General features: G+C 42.8%; 1 protein-coding gene and 1 long non-coding RNA gene across 5 annotated transcripts in view; one reads left to right on the top strand and one right to left on the bottom strand.

Moving 5' to 3' along the window:
* LOC144594451 (protein shisa-6-like) overlaps positions 1-18,493 on the top strand; it is a 517,988-nt gene that overhangs the window by 262,716 nt on the left and 236,779 nt on the right. The window lies entirely within an intron of this gene.
* LOC144594452 (uncharacterized) overlaps positions 7,409-18,493 on the bottom strand; it is a 31,426-nt gene continuing 20,341 nt past the window's right edge. The window contains exon 3 of the long non-coding RNA XR_013547391.1: positions 7,409-8,083. This is a non-coding gene — a long non-coding RNA (uncharacterized LOC144594452). The remainder of the gene's footprint in view (positions 8,084-18,493) is intronic.

Below are 18,493 nucleotides of genomic sequence, written 5' to 3'. Positions count from 1 at the left end.
TGGTCAACAATAAATGCTCTGTGATTTTTTTGGATTGTTCCTTTTTAACATTATCCACTGCGAATTGCCCTGAATGCCACTCTGCTGATGGTAACAAATGGTTTGTGGGTATGTGGTTAAGGTTTCGGATCAGTAGAGGGTCAGGTTGAACCCCATGCTTAAAAGTGACCTGGTTAGGATAGGATCATCAAATTGACCTCCAGGTTTTTAATTATTTTAAGTTTATCATATGCAGACTTTGAGTTGAGATTGAACTCAATTTTCATCTTTTTTGCATGGTTGAAAATCCCCAGAATATATATATATATATATATATATACAGCTCATTGGTATGAATATTAATTTCTCTAACTCCAAGTAACCCCTGCATCCCCTCTCTCTCCACCCCTCCCCCACTCAAGTCATACCAGCTTCAAACTCGTGTTGTTATGTCTCGTTGTCTGTAACTCGTTTTCACCTAGCACACCGCTAACAATGGCCTATTTCCTTTGTCATCGTTACTTTTTTGGATATCTTTCATTCATTTGTTCTCCATCTCTCTACATCACCATTTATATCACTCGTTTCCCTTTCCCCTGACTCTCAGTCTGAAGAAGGATCACAACCCGAAACGTCACCTATTCCTTTTCTCCGGAGATGCTGTCTCGAGTTACTCCAGCTTTTTGTGTCTATCTTCGGTTTAAACCAACATCTGCAGTTCCTTCCTACACACAACACACACACACACACACACACACACACACACACACACACACACACACACACACACACACACACACACACACACACACACACACACACACACACACACACACACACACACACACATATACCAGTCTGACCTTTCTGTCATGGGCCTCCTCCAGTGCCATAGTGAGGCCCACCGGAAATTGGAGGAACAGCACCTCATATTTCGCCTGGGTAGCTTGCAGCCCAGTGGTATGAACATCGACTTCTTCAACTTTAGATAGTTCCTCTGTCCCTCTCTTCCCCTCCTCCTTCCCAGATCTCCCTCTATCTTCCTGTCTCCACCTATATCCTTCCTTTGTCCCACCCTCCTGACATCAGTCTGAAGAAGGGTCTCGACCCAAAACGTCACCCATTCCTTCTCTCCTGAGATGCTGCCTGACCTGCTGAGTTACTCCAGCATTTTGTGAATAAATATCTTCGATTTGTACCAGCATCTGCAGTTATTTTCTTATATTACACACATATACCAGAGTCAGTCTCCATCAATGGTTACCAACTTCAGGGGAGGAAGGTGAACATTGAGTGAGGGAAACTGTATATCTAAAGTCTAAAGTAAAATCTGAATTGAATTGAATTGAATTGAATTGAATAAATTTTATTAGCCAAGCATGTCTACATACAAGGAATTTGCCTTGGTGCATTGCTTGCAAGTAACAACACGACATACAGTAAACAATTAAGAATATAACATTATAATTTAAACATGTGAAGAATGAAATAAAATACCAGAGCAAAAGGAGGCTACAGACTTTTTGTTGCTGAGTAGAGTTACTGCTCGTGGAAAAAAGCTGTTTTTATGTCTGGCTGTGGCTGCTTTGACAGTCCGGAGTCGACTTCCAGAGGGAAGTGCTTCAAAGAGTTTGTGGCCAGGGTGAGAGGGGTCAGTGATGATCTTGCCCGCTCGCTTCCTGGCCCTTGCAGTGTACAGCTCGTCAATGGGGGGAAGGTTGCAGCCAACAACCTTCTCGGTTGATCGAACGATGCGCTGCAGCCTCCGGATGTTGTGCTTGGTGGCTAAGCCAAACCAGACCATGATGGAGAAGGTGAGGACAGACTCTATGATGGCAGTATAAACCTGGACCATCATTGCCTGTGGCAGATTGTGTTTCCTCTGTTGGACCTTCTAAAAGAAAACAGCCAATGATGGACTAGGACAAATAAAACATACACCTTACAGAAAACATTAATCAATAAAAAGTCAATGAGAATGCATTAAAGGCATGTATTAAAGTTACAGGTGTAATATTAGCGCAGTGCCCTTGTTACTTAGAGCACATTGTGAACCCTCTCAAAAGCATCACTGACGTGAAGAACATTATCAGCCATTATCCTGCAGATATAATTACAATGTTCTGAAGAAAAAGTTCAAATAAAGAGATTACTTGAACAAATTCCGCAGTAATCTACTGAGTCGTGTTTTTGTGCAACAAATAATTTCACAAATAATTTAACAAACAATCAAGAAATCTTCAGAATTAGCACCGATAAGATATGTATTTTGTCTAGCACACATAATGCATTTCAGTCATGTTTTCCAGAAGGAGAATAGTAAATACCTTCAAATATTAATTGGCACTAATTGTGCTCATTAGGAAAGTGTTAATGTGACATGCTGCAAATTGGTAGCTTGTTAATAGCTGCTTCCAGGTTCAGGTTGGGCAAAGTGCCAATCTGCAAATCAACAAAAGTTATAGAGCCTCTACTGCCACTCAAAATAAACTTGAGCATATTTTCACCTTCTTGTCGGGACGGAGGTACAATCTGCCTAGAATGAAAGACAAATGCACTGTAGATTTATAGAGCTAAACTGAAAAATACACACCTGCATAGTCCACATAAATGGCCGAATGAATACCTTAGTTTAGTTTAGTTTAATTTAATTTAGTTTAGAGATACAGCACGGAAACAGGCCCTTTGGTCCACTGAGTCCGTGCCAACCACCGATTACGCACGCTAACATACCAGGGCAATTAACCAACAACCCGCACGTCTTTGGAGTGTGGGAGGAAGCCGGAGCATCCGGAGAAAACCCACGCAGGTCATGGGGAGAACGTACAAACTCCGTGCAGACAGCACCCATAGCCAGGATCGAACCCAGGTCCTTGGCACTGTGAGGCAGCAACTCTGCCACTGCGCCACCATGCCGCCCAATACTTGTTCTTAGAAATGTCATATAATCTGATCCAAACGCACTATTTCTCAATACTAAGGCTGTCAATTTTAACTAGTAGGTGGGTGGGAGATGGCAGCGTGTAGATTGCAGTGTGGGCTGATGGAATAACTGGATTGCCAGAATGCTATGTGTAAATCAGTCAACATTTCATAGTGCTTTTAGGGAAAAGAGTGTTATCCATTCAAACACTTCAACAGTGAGAATAGAGAGGTCAGCGATGGGGTGTTTTTTATTTTATTGAAAGTATGGATTAATTTGTACTAGGTGACTGATTTATGTTATCTGCTTTATTTTACAACAGTGGCATGGTTGATAAATTATTGTATTAAAAAAGCAAGAAGAATGTTTTGTTTTCAAATGTTTCAACCTGTGCACATTCCTTTGCTATTGAGGGCGTGCGGCGTAGGTTTACTAGGTTAATTCCCGGAATGGCGGGACTGTCATATGTTGAAAGACTGGAGCGACTAGGCTTGTATACACTGGAATTTAGAAGGATGAGAGGAGATCTTATCGAAACGTATAAGATTATTAAGGAGTTGGACACGTTAGAGGCAGGAAACATGTTCCCAATGTTGGGGGAGTCCAGAACAAGGGGCCACAGTTTAAGAATAAGGGGTAGGCCACCCCCCCCCCTCCCCCAAGGTGTCCCCCAAGGCTCAGTCCTTGGCCCCCTCCTCTTCATCCTCTACCTGTTCCCCCTTGGTCAATTAATCCACCATCATGGTCTCAACTTCCACTGCTTCGCCGATGATATCCAGCTCCTCATCTCCACCAAGTCAATTTCCCCCACCACACACTCTACACTGACAAACTGCATTACTGAAATAAAATCTTGGCTTCAATCAAACTTCCTCAAACTCAATTGCAACAAATCTGAAATCATCATCATTGGTCCAAAAACGCTCACCAAATCCACCCAAAACTTCATCCTCAACATTGATGGTCTCCCAGTATCCACCTCACCTCACATCCGGAATCTTGGAATCATCCTTGATCAGACCCTCTCCTTCGACAAACACATCAAACACATCACAAAGACAGCCTTCTTCCACCTCAAAAACATTGCCCGTCTCCGTCCATCCCTCTCCTCCACAGCTGCAGAAACCCTCATCCACGCCTTCATCACCTCCCGTCTGGACTACTGCAACAGCCTCCTCTATGGCGCACCCTCAAAAATCATCAATAAACTTCAATACATTCAAAACTCCGCTGCCCGTCTACTCACACACACCTCGATCCGTGACCATATCACCCCCGTCCTTTATAAACTCCACTGGCTCCCCATCCCCCAGAGAATCCAGTACAAAATCCTCCTCATAACCTACAAAGCCCTCCATAACCTGGCCCCATCCTACCTGACCGACCTCCTCCACAGGCACACTCCCACCTGCACCCTCCGCTCTGCCGCTGCCAATCTCCTATCCCCCCACATCCGGACTAAACTCAGATCCTGGGGGGACAGGGCTTTCTCCATCGCTGCTCCCACCCTATGGAACTCACTACCCCAAACCGTTAGAGACTCCCCCACACTCACCACATTCAAAACATCGCTGAAGTCTCACCTGTTCAGTACTGCCTTCAACCACTGAAGGTCACCTCACCATCTGTCTCCTTTCTCTGTTCATTTATTTATTTACTTATTTATCTATTTATTCATTTCCCTATGTTCTCAAAATCTCTGTAAAGCGTCTTTGAGTATATGAAAAGCGCTATATAAATAAAATGTATTATTATTATTATTATTATGAGGAAAAACTTTTTCAGTCAGAGAGTTGTGAATCTGTGGAATTCTCTGCCTCAGAAGGCAGTGGAGGCCAATTCTCTGAATGCATTCAAGAGAGAGCTGGATAGAGCTCTTAAGGATAGCGGAGTCAGGGGGTATGGGGAGAAGGCAGGAACGGGGTACTGATTGAGAATGATCAGCCATGATCATATTGAATGGCGGTGCTGGCTTGACGGGCCGAATGGCCTCCTTCTGCACCTATTGTCTATTGCCTTCAATTACAATTTGAAAGCAGTTTTTTGTATTGCGTTGAGCTGTGTGTAGTTATTCTTTAGAGCAGATATTCTTTTTCCTGAAACCATCCCTATCAAAAAGGGGGGAGTTTAACAACCAGCCATTTGGGGAAGTGATACAATGCTGTTAGATGCAATGCTGGCTGTACGCACCACCAGCTTGTATTCTCCCATGAACTGGCAGAGTGCAAAAATTGGCATTCCACCCAACGCCACCCATTCCCTGCCTGACAGGCTTGGTTAAAATTGTGTTTGGCAGGAATTAGATTTACAAACGGTATCTAGGTGCTTTAGCCTTTAAGAGTGGATTGATATTTATTTTGACAATCCCTTGCAATCAAATTTATTCTCAAATTGTGCATTCATTTCTTGGCCATTTGCCGACAAATAAATCGCAGTAAGAAAAACTGAATGATAGGCCATGAGGTTTACAGCAGTGATCTCTCATATCTTAGATACCACGGGGGCTGTTGGAGATACCGCATTTATGCCTCTGGAACTCTTCACCTGTCAGTCCCACACAAGACTCGTGAGTTTAACGAATCAAAGTTAAACATTTATCCATTAGCACTCAGCACATCTGTTTACTTGTTTGGACTCTGGGGTGTTGCTGATCACCCGATTGTTTCCATGACAGGGAAAGTATGTTCAACCAGCTGTGGATACGCAGGACTCCCTAGAAGTAGGATTGGAGCACGTAAAACTCAAGAACTTCCTATTAAAAATTAGGAATATTGTTTTAAAAGAAATCAGTAGATTCCCTACAGTGATTACATTTGCTGTGGTGTACGGACTGAGGGGAAACATGTGTCATATTCCTTTTGAAATGTTTCTTTTATTGCTCTGTGATGCTGACAAGGCCAAATTAGCTTGACCCCACTTTGAGGTTAATTGCTTGCAAAATACAGCAGCAATTCCACCTTTCGTAAGCCATCTTTGCTCAGTGGGGCATTGCAAAAGGATTAGGATTCCGGCTTGTAATGATGTAGACTCAAGGAACTGCATATGATGGCTTACAAAAAAAGGCATTAAGTTCTGGAGCAACTCAGCGGGTCAGGCAGAATCTCTGAACGACATGGATAGGCAATGTTTCAGGTCAGGACCCTTCTTCAAATGTACAAATGGAGTCACATCTACACACTTGACCTCGAGAAATTAGTAGTTCCCTTACACTGACAAAGAGCCAAGTCATATTTTTTCGTTATTTACAAATCTTCATGATTACCATATGATAAACTTGAGAGAAATTTATTGCTCTTGATTTCTTGAATTACTACAAGAAGATTTGAACAAGAAGTCTCTGACCTACCATTATCTCCACAACATCCCCTTTGATTATACAACGTTGATTTACAGGAGGATATATTCACATTAGAGACCTTCACTGAATTGATTCTTGGGGTTTGAGGGTTGTCCTACCAAGAATGGATAAAGAATATTAAATCTATATTCTTTAGTGGAATAAGTGTGGCCTTATTAAAATATATAAGAGGACATTATATAATCCTAAGAGGACATGACTTGATAGATGTTAAAATGGTTCAACTAGGAGAGTCTCAAATGAGGAGTCATAGTTGCAAGATAAAGGGGGCCATCATTAAAAACTCAACTTCACACAAAATTCTTATGGCAGAGGGTGATGTATCTCTGGAATTCTCTCACTCAGAGAGTTCTGAAGGTGAGATCACTGGAGGTATTTAAGGAGGAGGTAAATACATTTTGGAAAAATCAAGGAATTGAGGGCTTTGAGGAACTGGTAAAGAAGAAGAGTTAATACCAGGACCAGATCATCCATGATCATTATGGATGGCAAGTCTTGAGGGGCTGAGTAGCCTACTCCAGCTCCTACTTTCTTGTTTCCTTGTGACTGTAGACAGAAATATAATTAGCTTCACTGTAACCAAGCGCAGCAACAGTTAAAGTAAAACACCAGGGGTTCTGTTCCTGAACAAGCATTCCCTTTGAAAACAGGAACGGTTGTAGTACGTACTGTGAATGCATCAGCTCCTAGCAAGCACTGTCCTGTATTGGAGATGGGAGAGGCATGAGTCAATACCTTCAGGGGAAGATAGCAGAAAACTGAGGAAAATGTTCTTAGAAGATTTTTATCAAATAAAAAAAACCAAATAAATTAGCTGGCTAATAAAGCACAGCTGTAAATTGAGTCTCAAAATGTCAACGAACATTTCCTGGAGGCTATTTCTGAATGTTCTTTTGGATGCTGAACCCAGAAATAAGAGTCAAGAGTGTTTTATTGTCATATGTCCCAGATAGAGCAATGAAATTCATACTTGCTGCAGCACAACAGAACATGTAAACATAGTACACTGTAAACAATATAATAAACGAGAGAGAAAAACATTAAATGTGTATATATACACACAAGTACACACACACACACATATATATATATATATATACACACACGCACACATACGTACACACAAAAAACAACAATAGTAGTGCAATAATAATAATAGTAATAATAATAATAATAGTCTTTGTCTGTTGTAGTTCAGAGCTTATTTGAGGTTGTAGCCTGATGGCTGTAGGGAAGAAGCTGTTCCTGAACCTGGACGTTACAGTTTTAGGCTCCTGTACCTTCTTCCCGATGGCAGGGGTGAAATGAGTGTGTGGCCAGGGTGGTGTGGGTCTCTGACGATGCTGGCTGCCTTTTTGAGGCAGCCACTCCAATAAATCCCTTTGATGGTGGGGAGGTCAGAGCCAGTGATGGACTGGGCAGTGTTCATAACTTTTTGCAGTCTTTTTCATCCCAGGCCATGATGCAACCAGTCAATATGCTCTCTACTGTCCACCTGTAGAAGTTCAAGAGAATCCTCTCTGACATACTGAATCTCCATAATCTTCTCAGGAAGTAGAGGCGTTGATGTGCTTTAGTTACAATTGCATCAGTGTGCTGGGCCCAGGAAAGATCTTCGGAAATATGCACGCCCAAGAACTTGACGTTTTTGACTCTGTCCACCGTCATCCTGTTGATATAGACAGGATTGTGGGTCCTCATCCTTCCTCTTCCAAAGTCCACAATCAGTTCATTGGTTTTGCTGATATTGAGAGCCAGGTTGTTGTGCTGGCACCATTTGGTCAATCAGTCGATCTCACTTCTATATTCTGACTCATCACCATCTGTAATTGATAATCTGATTAGCAACATGATCCAGCACAAAACATGTTGCAAGGCATTCTGTCAAATAGATGTGAATGGCAGGGATGAAATGTGCAAGCATTCGATCCAAGATTGGTGAAGAATAAGCTGGATGCAGAAAGTAAATATAGTAGATAAGTTTTAATATTTGGCATTTTGTAATATGCCGTCCAAATAATGATACATTAGAGTAGGAAGTGAGGGTGTTGTTTAAAACAATGCCTTGGCTGATGAATGTGCAAATCTCTCAAAGTGAATCAACACGATCATGTTTCCTGTTCTGACACAATTACACAGATTTGGTATTTTATCATTTGAAATGCTCAATATTTTCTACACTTCTGTCCAATTTCTGACCTTGCCAGTAAAAATAAACTACCAGTAAAAATTGTTGCTCTCAATTTGCGGATTTGAAGCTTGGGGTGGAAGAATTGGCTCAAGATACAGCAAACACAACAGCAACTGTGAGGATGTGCAGCTTACCATTTCATTATCATTCAAGTTATAACTACACATGCAGTTTAAGTTATAACGGCATATGTAGATGTGTGAAGCTATCTTTTAGTTTGGTTTAGTTTATTGTCACGTGTACCGAGGTACAGTGAAAAGCTTTTGTTGTGTGCTACCCAGTCAGCAGAAAGACAACACATGTTTACAATTGAGCCATTTACAGTGTACAGATGCGTGATAAGGGAATAACGTTTAGCGCAAGGTAAAGCCAGCAAAGTCCGATCATGGATGCTCCGAGGGTCACCAAAGAGGTAGATAGTAGTTTAAGACTGCTCTCTGGTTGTGGTAGAATGATGCAGTTGCCTGATAACAGCTGGGAAGAAACCGTCCCTGAATCTGGAGGTGTGCGTTTTCACACTTCTATACCTTTTGCCCGATGGGCGAGGGGAGAAGAGGGAGTGACTGGGGTGCGACTCGTCCTTGATTATGCTGCTTGAGACAGCGGAGGTATAAATGGAGTCAATAGCTTAGACAGCTTAGGTAAAATCGCCTCAGTCTTGAGACATCGCACTATCTGAAACAAAACCCACCAAACAAAAGCACAAAAGCACAGCACCTTTCATAATCAAATGAATGTGCTGCCATGAGAGAGATTTAGGCACAAGTGTTCTTGTGTGATAATTAGACTAATTAAAACTGTTTGTTTGTTTGTTTGTTTATTTGCATGTACATATGTGTGCAAGTGTGTGTGTACATACACATATGATCTAGGGCGGCACGGTAGCGCAGCGGTAGAGTTGCTGCTTTACAGCGAATGCAGCGCCAGAGACTCAGGTTCGATCCTGACTACGGGTGCTGCACTGTATGGAGTTTGTACGTTCTCCCCGTGACCTGCGTGGGTTTTCTCCGAGATCTTCGGTTTCCTCCCACACTCCAAAGACGTACAGGTATGTAGGTTAATTGGCTGGGTAAATGTAAAAAATTGTCCCTAGTGGGTGTAGGATAGTGTTAATGTGCGGGGATCGCTGGGCGGCACGGACTTGGTGGGCCGAAAGGGCCTGTTTCCGGCTGTATATATATGATATGATATGATATATATATATATATATATATATATATATATATATATGTGTGTGTGTGTGTATTTGTGAGTATGTGTACATATACACACACTGAACTTTTTTCTTGTTTATTATATTGGTTACAGTGTACTATGTTCACATATTCTGTTGTGCTGCTTCAAGTAAGAATGTCATTGTTCTATCTGGGACCTATGACAATAAAACACTCTTGACTCTTGACTCTCGACTAACAGTCTAGCTATGCCACCAGCTCCAGAAGCCTGTTCTACTTGCAGTGCGTCTCGCTCTGAACTCAGCATGTGGAGTGGGCTGTAGCAGTGATGCTGCATTGAACATTGCTGTTCCACTGTCCCCATGGGAATGTGGGGGAGGTGCATTTGTATCACAGTGAAATCTCAGTGCTCCACCTTATAGTTTACAGATCGAAAACCAGTAAAAACCTGTGCATCAAATGAAACGAAATCTGTACCTAATTGGCAACTGAATGTTTTACGCTATCATATTTGTTAAAAATGTGAACAAGCAAAAACGACCGGGATTATTCCACTTCTCAAAAACAGAAGTGCTCATGAATATTAACCCGTCTTTCCCCGTTCTAAATGTATTCATTTCTTTCACAAATGGCACGGTACGAGATATTAAACCTGTGCACAGATTTGCTCTACCAATCAAACCAGTCAAGGAGGTGGGAATCTGGCAATGTTTTCATTCTCTGTCGTTTATGGATAACAGCCCTTCATTTTAGTTTTTCCTATGTGCTCCAGTCATTAATGTTGTTTGACATTATATATTGTAGCGCGTATAGTGCTGGCACCTTTTTTAGATTTTTTAGATTTAGAGATACAGTGCGGAAACAGGCCCCTTCGGCCCACCAAGTCCGTGCCGCCCAGCGATCACCGCACATTAACACTATCCTACACACACTAGGGACAATTTTTACATTTTACCCAGTCAATTAACCTACATACCTGTACGTCTTTGGAGTGTGGGAGGAAACCGAAGATCTCGGAGAAAACCCACGCAGGTCACGGGGAGAACGTACAAACTCCATACAGATGGCGCCCGTAGTCAGGATCGAACCTGAGGCTCCGGCGCTGCATTCGCTGTAAGGCAGCAACTCTACCGCTGCGCCACCGTGCCGCCACACCTTGGCATCATCTTACTTTTGTTTGAGGTCAGCATTCAGAATATAATATGAAAAGGTCTGTAGGAAGTACTCACTGACATTTTGTTAAGGGCCAGTCCCACTTAGGTGATTTTAAGGCGACTGCCGGCGACTAGGCTGCCGCCAAACGTTGGCCGGGGTGTCGCGGGCGTGATCGTGAGGAGTCTTCAATGAATCGTAGTGGATCTCGGCGACATTCCAGATATAAATTTCTCGGCGACAGCTGGCTTGTCGCCAGGTATCGTAGCTTATTGCGGGCGCTGTCGTGCGCTGTCCCCAGGTTTGCTAGTTGGTCGCGGATGCATTTAGAAGCACGTAATATTAAATTAAGAAAAGGCATTTGAAGATACCAGAAGATAGTTTTGTTTAACCAATTTATTTACCGTCAGGACATTTGACAGGTAGATTGGACGCGACAGTTCAGGGCTGGATTTGCCTTTCATGGCTTGGGTCAGGAAGGGAAAGCATTAAAGCATTTTAATCCTGGTTGCTGATGGCTAATCCATGTTCAAAGGAATGTGTTGGGATGGGGAACATCACAGGAGCAAACCGTAAGAACTATTACATTTGAAATTCAGAGCAACAGCTCTGGGTGGTTGTGCGAGAGGCAGGTGACTTCTAAGGAGCTCCACAACACTCAGTATCTCAGGGGAAACGTAAAGGATTTTTACTTGAAGAGGATGACATCAGAGGTTGAAATGCATCTCAGCAAAGGTCAACATAGTGATCAGGGGAAACACTGAGGCCTTTTGTAACGCTCTTTTAGAAAAGAGGAACATCTTTAGTCAGAGGGTAGTTATTCTGTGGAGCTCATTGCCACAGAGGGCTGTGGAGGCCAAGTCAGTGGATATATTTAAGGCAGAGATAGACAACTTCTTGATTAGAACGGGTGTCAAGGGTTACGGGGAGAAGGCGGGAAAATGGGATAAGGTGGCAGATTAAATTGTGGAGTGGACTCGATGGACCGAATGGCCTAATTCTACTAGAACTTGTGAAGTTGTGAACTTATGATCTATTCAGCCATTTGTCTTTTGAACAAACGTTCTACATTCAGATAGTGCCTCATCCATCCCTATAAGCGTATTTCTGAGTGCTGATAACTGTTAAAAAAATTGCACATAGCAAGCTCCCACAAACAGTAATGTGAAAATGACCAGATAATCTACAATAATAATATTGACTGAGGAATAAATATTGAGAACCAGGCATAACACTTGTTCCTATTTAGAGCTCTAAGATCTTCATTGCCATAATCTCTCATCCATAAAATGGCACCTCTGATGAAGTAGGATTGGAAAGACAGCCTATATTTCTGTTCCACAATCTCTGGATTAGGTCTTCTGAATTCAAGGTAAGAGTGTTACTAACTGGTAATTTTCAATGAACAGCAATTAAATTGCACCTCCTTTGTGCAGAATCTCGGTATCACGATTTAAGTACTCTCGTTAATATTAATTTAATGTGCACATCTTGGAACATTTCTTCAGCATTATTGCGGCAAGAAAATACATGTTGGAAAAACACCCACATAATCAAATCCGTAAGGTATTCCAATACAGCCAGCTAACTTCAAACAGTATTGGTGTGAGCTATCCGTTTATTCAATCATAACAAATGAGAATCCAATCTTGTGGTAGAAACCAACACACTTTAGGGACTTGACACCGAGCACAGCTAAATCAATCGGATTGTAGGTGTGTAGCATAAAGTGTCGATGCTGTTCAATGCTCCTCGGCTGGAAGTGAAGGTCAAAAGGCCTCAGTGTTTCCCCTGATCACTATGTTGACCTTTGCTGAGATGCATTTCAACCTCTGATGTCATCCTCTTCAAGTAAAAATCCTTTACGTTTCCCCTGAGATACTGAGTGTTGTGGAGCTCTTTAGAAGTCACCTGCCTCTCGCACAACCACCCAGGGCTGTTGCTCTGAATTTCAAATGTAATAGTTCTTACGGTTTGCTCCTGTGATGTTCCCCATCCCAACACATTCCTTTCAACACGGATTAGCAGGCAGCAACCAGGATTAAAATGCTTTAATGCTTTCCCTTCCTGGCCCAAGCCATGGAAGGCAAATCCAGCCCTGAACATCCTGACAGTCTGCAGAAGTTGACAGCAGTCTGAAGAAGGGCCTCGACCTGAAACGTCACCCATTCCTTCCATCCAGAGATGCTGCCTGTCCCACTGAGTTACTCCAACATTTTGTGTCTACCTTCTGACATTTGACAGCATCAGGCTGTACTCAATGTGTAAAATAGCATTCCTGAAATATTACCCGACTTGTACTTGTGACTTGGGTACAGGGAAAGCAAATTAGATGCTGAAGTTTAGTCCTGTTCTTCGTGAATGGTTGATTGGTTTGATGGACTGAAAGGCCAATTCCTGCACCTATTATTTTTTGTCGTGTTCACTTAGGTCCTGCCAGTGCCTTTGAGATTAAACTGATCACAAGTATAGAGTCGTGTGAGTGTTGTTATCATTATGTTGAGGGACATCTGATTGAAATGGGGAAGCTAAGCCCAGGAAGTAATTCAGTTTGGTTTATTGTCACGTGTACCGAGGTACAGAGAAAAGCTTTTGTTGCGTGCCAACTCTCCAGCAGAAAGACAATACGTGATTACGGTTGAGCCATTGACAGTGTACAGATACATCATAAGGGAACAACGTTTAGCGCAAGGTAAAGCCAATAAAGTCCGATCAAAGTTAGTCCGAGTTTTACCAATGAGATCAAGAGTATGGAACTTATTCTTGACACCAATCGGTTCAAATTAAAAATAATTTTTGTTCTGAAAATATTTATATGCTGCTGATCCTCACAGAGCAATTGATCATTTTGCAATCAATTGTACTGGTTTGTAACTCCCTTTACATCCACACTCCACCTCCGCTGCATTAGTAGTGCTGATTGCAGGAACACATATGCCGTGTTTGAAGCTGCTAAGTGAACAATGGAATGAAAGGGGGCAAAAGGCTCTTATGCAATGAATTTGCAAAGGCGTCGATGATGGAAAACATGTTGGATAACCTATTAACATTCCGAACATTTAATTTAGCCTCTTCAGCCTCCGCTATCACTTCCAGAAGGAAATCCCACAGGTAGTGGTGGAGACCAGGGAGTCAGTGGAATGACTCACATTGAATTTATGTCAACAGAAACCACCCTGAATGGTCAAAAGTATCTGGGAAGGAACTGCAGATGCTGATTTCCACCAAAGATAGATGAAAAATCCTGCAGTAACTCAGCGGGTCAGGCAGCATCTCTGGATAGAAGGAATGGGTGACATTTCGTGCAGAGGCCCTTTTTCAGACTGAAGAAGAGTCTCAACCCATTCCTTCTATCCAGAGATGCTGCCTGTCCTGCTAAGCTACACCAGCGTTTTGTGGCTATCTTTGATGAAAAATATTGTAGGCTTCTCGTCACCCAGCTGATAGTGGTCATAAAATCATAGACAGGCAGAGCCCAATAATGGGCCGTTTCAACCCACCTCATCCTTTCCTACTTATCAATCGCTACTAAAGTAGTGACGTCTCTGCTGGTTTCTCGTGTTCTGTAGCAGAGGGCTTTGATGGTATCCCTGAGCACCAGAGATGTACCACAGGTGCGGTGACAATAGGGACACGGTAATTGGCCATTATCAAAAATGTATTCATTGCATAAACATCAAGTGACATTAAGAAAATGAAGCAGTTACATGTACATCAAGGTTGTGACCTGAGGTAACTCTAGGATGGAGCTACTTGTTCATCCAACCTCTTAGCTCATGATGTGTAAGAAGGAACTGCAGATGCTAGTTTAAACCGAAGATAGACAGAAAAAGCTGGAGTAATCAGCGGGACAGGCAGCATCTCTGGAGAGAAGGAATGGGTGACGTTTTGGGACGAGACCCCTCTTCAGAGTTCTGAGTTCTTGTCACCCCATTATGGGAAGGTTGTGGAAGCTTTGGAGAGGGTGCAGAAGAGTTTTACCAGAATATTGCCTGGTATTATCTAATTATAAGGAGAGGTTGGACAGACTTGGATTATTTTTTCTGGAACTCTAGAGGTGGAAGAAGTATATAACATTTTGAGAGGCATAGATAGGGTAGAGAGTCAGAACCTTTTTCTCCGGGTGGAAATGTCAAAGACTGGAGCACATAGATTTATAGTGAAAGGGGCAGTGTTTAAAGGAGATGGACGAGACAAGTTTTTTACACAGATGGTGCCTGGATGGCCCTGCCAGGGATGGTGGTGTGTAGAGGTTGCCAACTATCTCACTCCCAAATAAGGGACAAGGTGACGTCACCGCCCCGTGCCCCACATGACCTCACCCAGCCAGCAGCCACGTGCTCCCACTCCACCCATGACGGCCGACCGGGCTGACGCGCTGAGTTACTCCAGCATTTTGTGTACCTTTGTGTTTGAAATAAGACGGATACCTTGGACTGAAGCCCGACCCGAAACATTGCTTGCACACTCCTTCCACAGATGCTGCCTGACCTGTTGAGTTCCTCCAGCACTTTGTTTTCCTCAAGATTCCAGCACCTGCAGTTCCTTGTGCCTCCACACATTTTAGCACGTTCTATCATTCTATTGCATTGCATAGACATTGTCATTGCCATTCAGCTTGCCCAGCTCTCAGTGCCTGTACAACTACCACTGATAGGGCACAGCATGGATAAAACATCTCATACCCTAAACCTCCCACAAATACCATCAAGCTTCAGATGGACACAAAGTGCTGGAGTAACTCAGCGGGTCAGGAGCATCTCTGCAGAAGGAGGATAGGTGATGGGTTGTCAGGACCCTTCTTCGGACCTGAAAATTCTGAAGACCTGACGAAGGATCCTGACCTGAAACGTCACCCATCCTGTTTCTCTCGAGATGCCATCTGACCCGTTAAGTTACTCCAGCGTTTTGTGTCTGTCTTTGGCATAAACCAGCATCTACAGATCTTTGTTTCTACCACCAAGCTTCAGATATGAATAACAGTGGCTATGGGCAGAGATGGAAGATGGTTACAAATCTTGACATTGTTAGCCAGAGAGAGGGAAATTGGAGAGAATATGTCTGCAGCTAAACACATGCAGTGACTCTGTGACCTGCCTGCGGGCTAGCAGATTGGGAGCTCTGTGGCCTATTCATTAACGCGATTAATGCTATTCAATCATATTTTCACATCAGTCATCTGTTTTCATCATTCCCTGCTTTTTTGTCTTATCTGTCTCCATCTGTGGTTGCTGTGAGGACTGATTTCCTGCGGAGACAGCTACAAAAGGCTTGAGGTCTATGTCAACCCAAGTACCCTGAATTGTTTGCGGGTGTGTAAGAAGGAACTGCAGATGCTGGTTCAAACCGATGATAGGCACAAAAAGCTGGAGTAACTCAGTGGGACAGGCAGCATCTTTGGAAAGAAGGAATGGCTGACGTTTCGGGTCGAGACCCTTCTTCAGACTGAAGGGTCTCAACCTGAAACGTCACCCATTCCTTCTCTCCAGAGATGATGCCTGTCCCGCTGAGTTACTCCAGCCTTTTGTGCCTATCTTGTTTGCATGCATGTCTGTTTGAGGTGTTGGATGTAAGTAGGTGGAATAAGCAAGCCTGTCTTTGCCAAACCCGGCATCATAATTGGGAATGAAAAGGGAAGGTGACATGATTCTGGAATATGTTTTGTAGGAATTATTCAGAAGTCGAAATAATTAATACATTCAAAAGTGTTTATTTGAATTGTTTCTCTCCAGAAGCTCATTCTGGACGTTGTGTTGACAAACTTGTGAGGTCATGTCATAAGTGATAGGTGCCGAATTAGACTATTCGGCTCATCAAGTCTACTCCGCCATTCAATCATGGCTGATCTATCTCTCCCTCCTAATCCTGCCTTCTCCCCATAACCCCTGACACCCGTACTAATTTCCCTCCCTGGGATATTTCCCAACAATTTCCCTCCTGGGATAAATATAGTTATATCGTATAGTATCGTAATCAAGAATCTATCTTTCTCTGACTTAAAAATATCCATTGACAGGCAAAGAATTCCACTGATTCACCACCTTCTGACTAAAGAAATTTCTCCTTACCTCCGTCCTAAATGAATGTCCTTTAATTCTGAGGCTATGACCTCTGGGTCCTAGACTCTCTCAAAAGTGGAAACATCCTCTCCACATCCACTCAAACCAAGCCATTCACTATTTGGTAAGTTTCAATAAGGTTCCCCCCCTCATCCTTTTTTACTCCAGCGTGTACAGGCCCAGTGTCATCAAACGCTCATCATATGTTAACCCACTCACTCCTGGGATCATTCTTGTAAACCTCCTCTGGACCCTCTCCAGAGTCAGCACATCCTTCCTCAGATACGGTGCCCAAAATTGCTCACAATACTCTAAATGCGGCCTGACCAGCGCCTTATGGAGCCTCAGCATTACATCTGTTTTTGTATTCTAGCTCTCTTGAAATAAATGCTAGCATTGAGTTTGCCATCCTTACTACCAATTCGACTTGCAGATTAACCTTTTGGGAGTCCTGCAGCTGGCAATCCTGCATCTGCCCACTCTCCCAACCTGTCCAAGTCCTTCTGCAGAGTCCCTGCTTTCTCCACACTACCTGCCCCTCCACCTTTTTACGCAAAATTATCCTCAATTATTCTCAAATTTTTGCCTGGGTCAGAACGCTAAATTCTTGAACACAATGGACAATAATAACATGATTCATCCACAAAAAAAGGAACTCGTTTAGGAGATCAAAAATCAATGATTTAATCACCTGTTTAACTATAATTACAGAACACAGATATACTACACAAGGGGAGATTCGCAATTTTACATCGCCCATTTTGATTTTCTATTGATCACAAATGGATACAGGCAGCTAATTTCAGGAGCTGAAAGAAATTTGGAAACAGAGTCTTAAAAGTTAAAATTATTTAGGAATACAGGTCATCTCATGAAAAGAGTTCTGCAACCATTAATCAAATTTATAATCATCCTTCCATTCAATTTAAGAATTCCAGTTAATGACACAATTCTGCTGTGCATTTGATGCAAATCATCTGACACCTTCTTCCTCTTTGTGCAAGGCAATAGACAATAGACAATAGGTGCAGGAGTAGGCCATTCAGCCCTTCGCGCCATTCAATGTGATCATGGCTGATATTTCTCAATCAGTACCCCGTTCCTGCTTTCTCCCCATACCCCCTGACTCCGCTATCCTTAAGAGCTCTGTCTAGCTCTCTCTTGAATGTATTCAGAGAATTGGCCTCCACTGCCCTCTGAGGCAGAGAATTCCACAGATTCACAACTCTCTGACTGAAAAAGTTTTTCCTCATCTCTGTTCTAAATGGCCTACCCCTTATTCTTAAACTGTGGTCCCTGGTTCTGGACTCCCCCAACATTGGGAACATGTTTCCTGCCTCTAATGTGTCCAACCCCTTAATAATCTTATACGTTTTAGGCTTTGGGATTGCGACTCGTACTTGTAAAAGACACACCAGATCAGACGATTAACCCCAGCTTTAATCAAAGTGTGCATTAATTAATTTGACAAACATTTCCAAAAACAAAAACCCGATGGTTTTCCGTTTTTTTTTAGGCAACCCACTGACACCAAATGGTTCATCCGCACAACCTGACAAGAACAAGTTCCCCAGTTTGTGGATCAGCATTTATTTAAAGAAGCAGAAATGATTGACCATTTTTCACTATTGAATGACTCACCTGAGGGTCACTGCC

The sequence above is a fragment of the Rhinoraja longicauda genome, chromosome 6, assembly GCF_053455715.1.
Source record: "Rhinoraja longicauda isolate Sanriku21f chromosome 6, sRhiLon1.1, whole genome shotgun sequence".
Lineage (NCBI taxonomy): Eukaryota > Metazoa > Chordata > Chondrichthyes > Rajiformes > Arhynchobatidae > Rhinoraja > Rhinoraja longicauda.
This window is presented reverse-complemented; position numbering and strand designations above follow the sequence as displayed.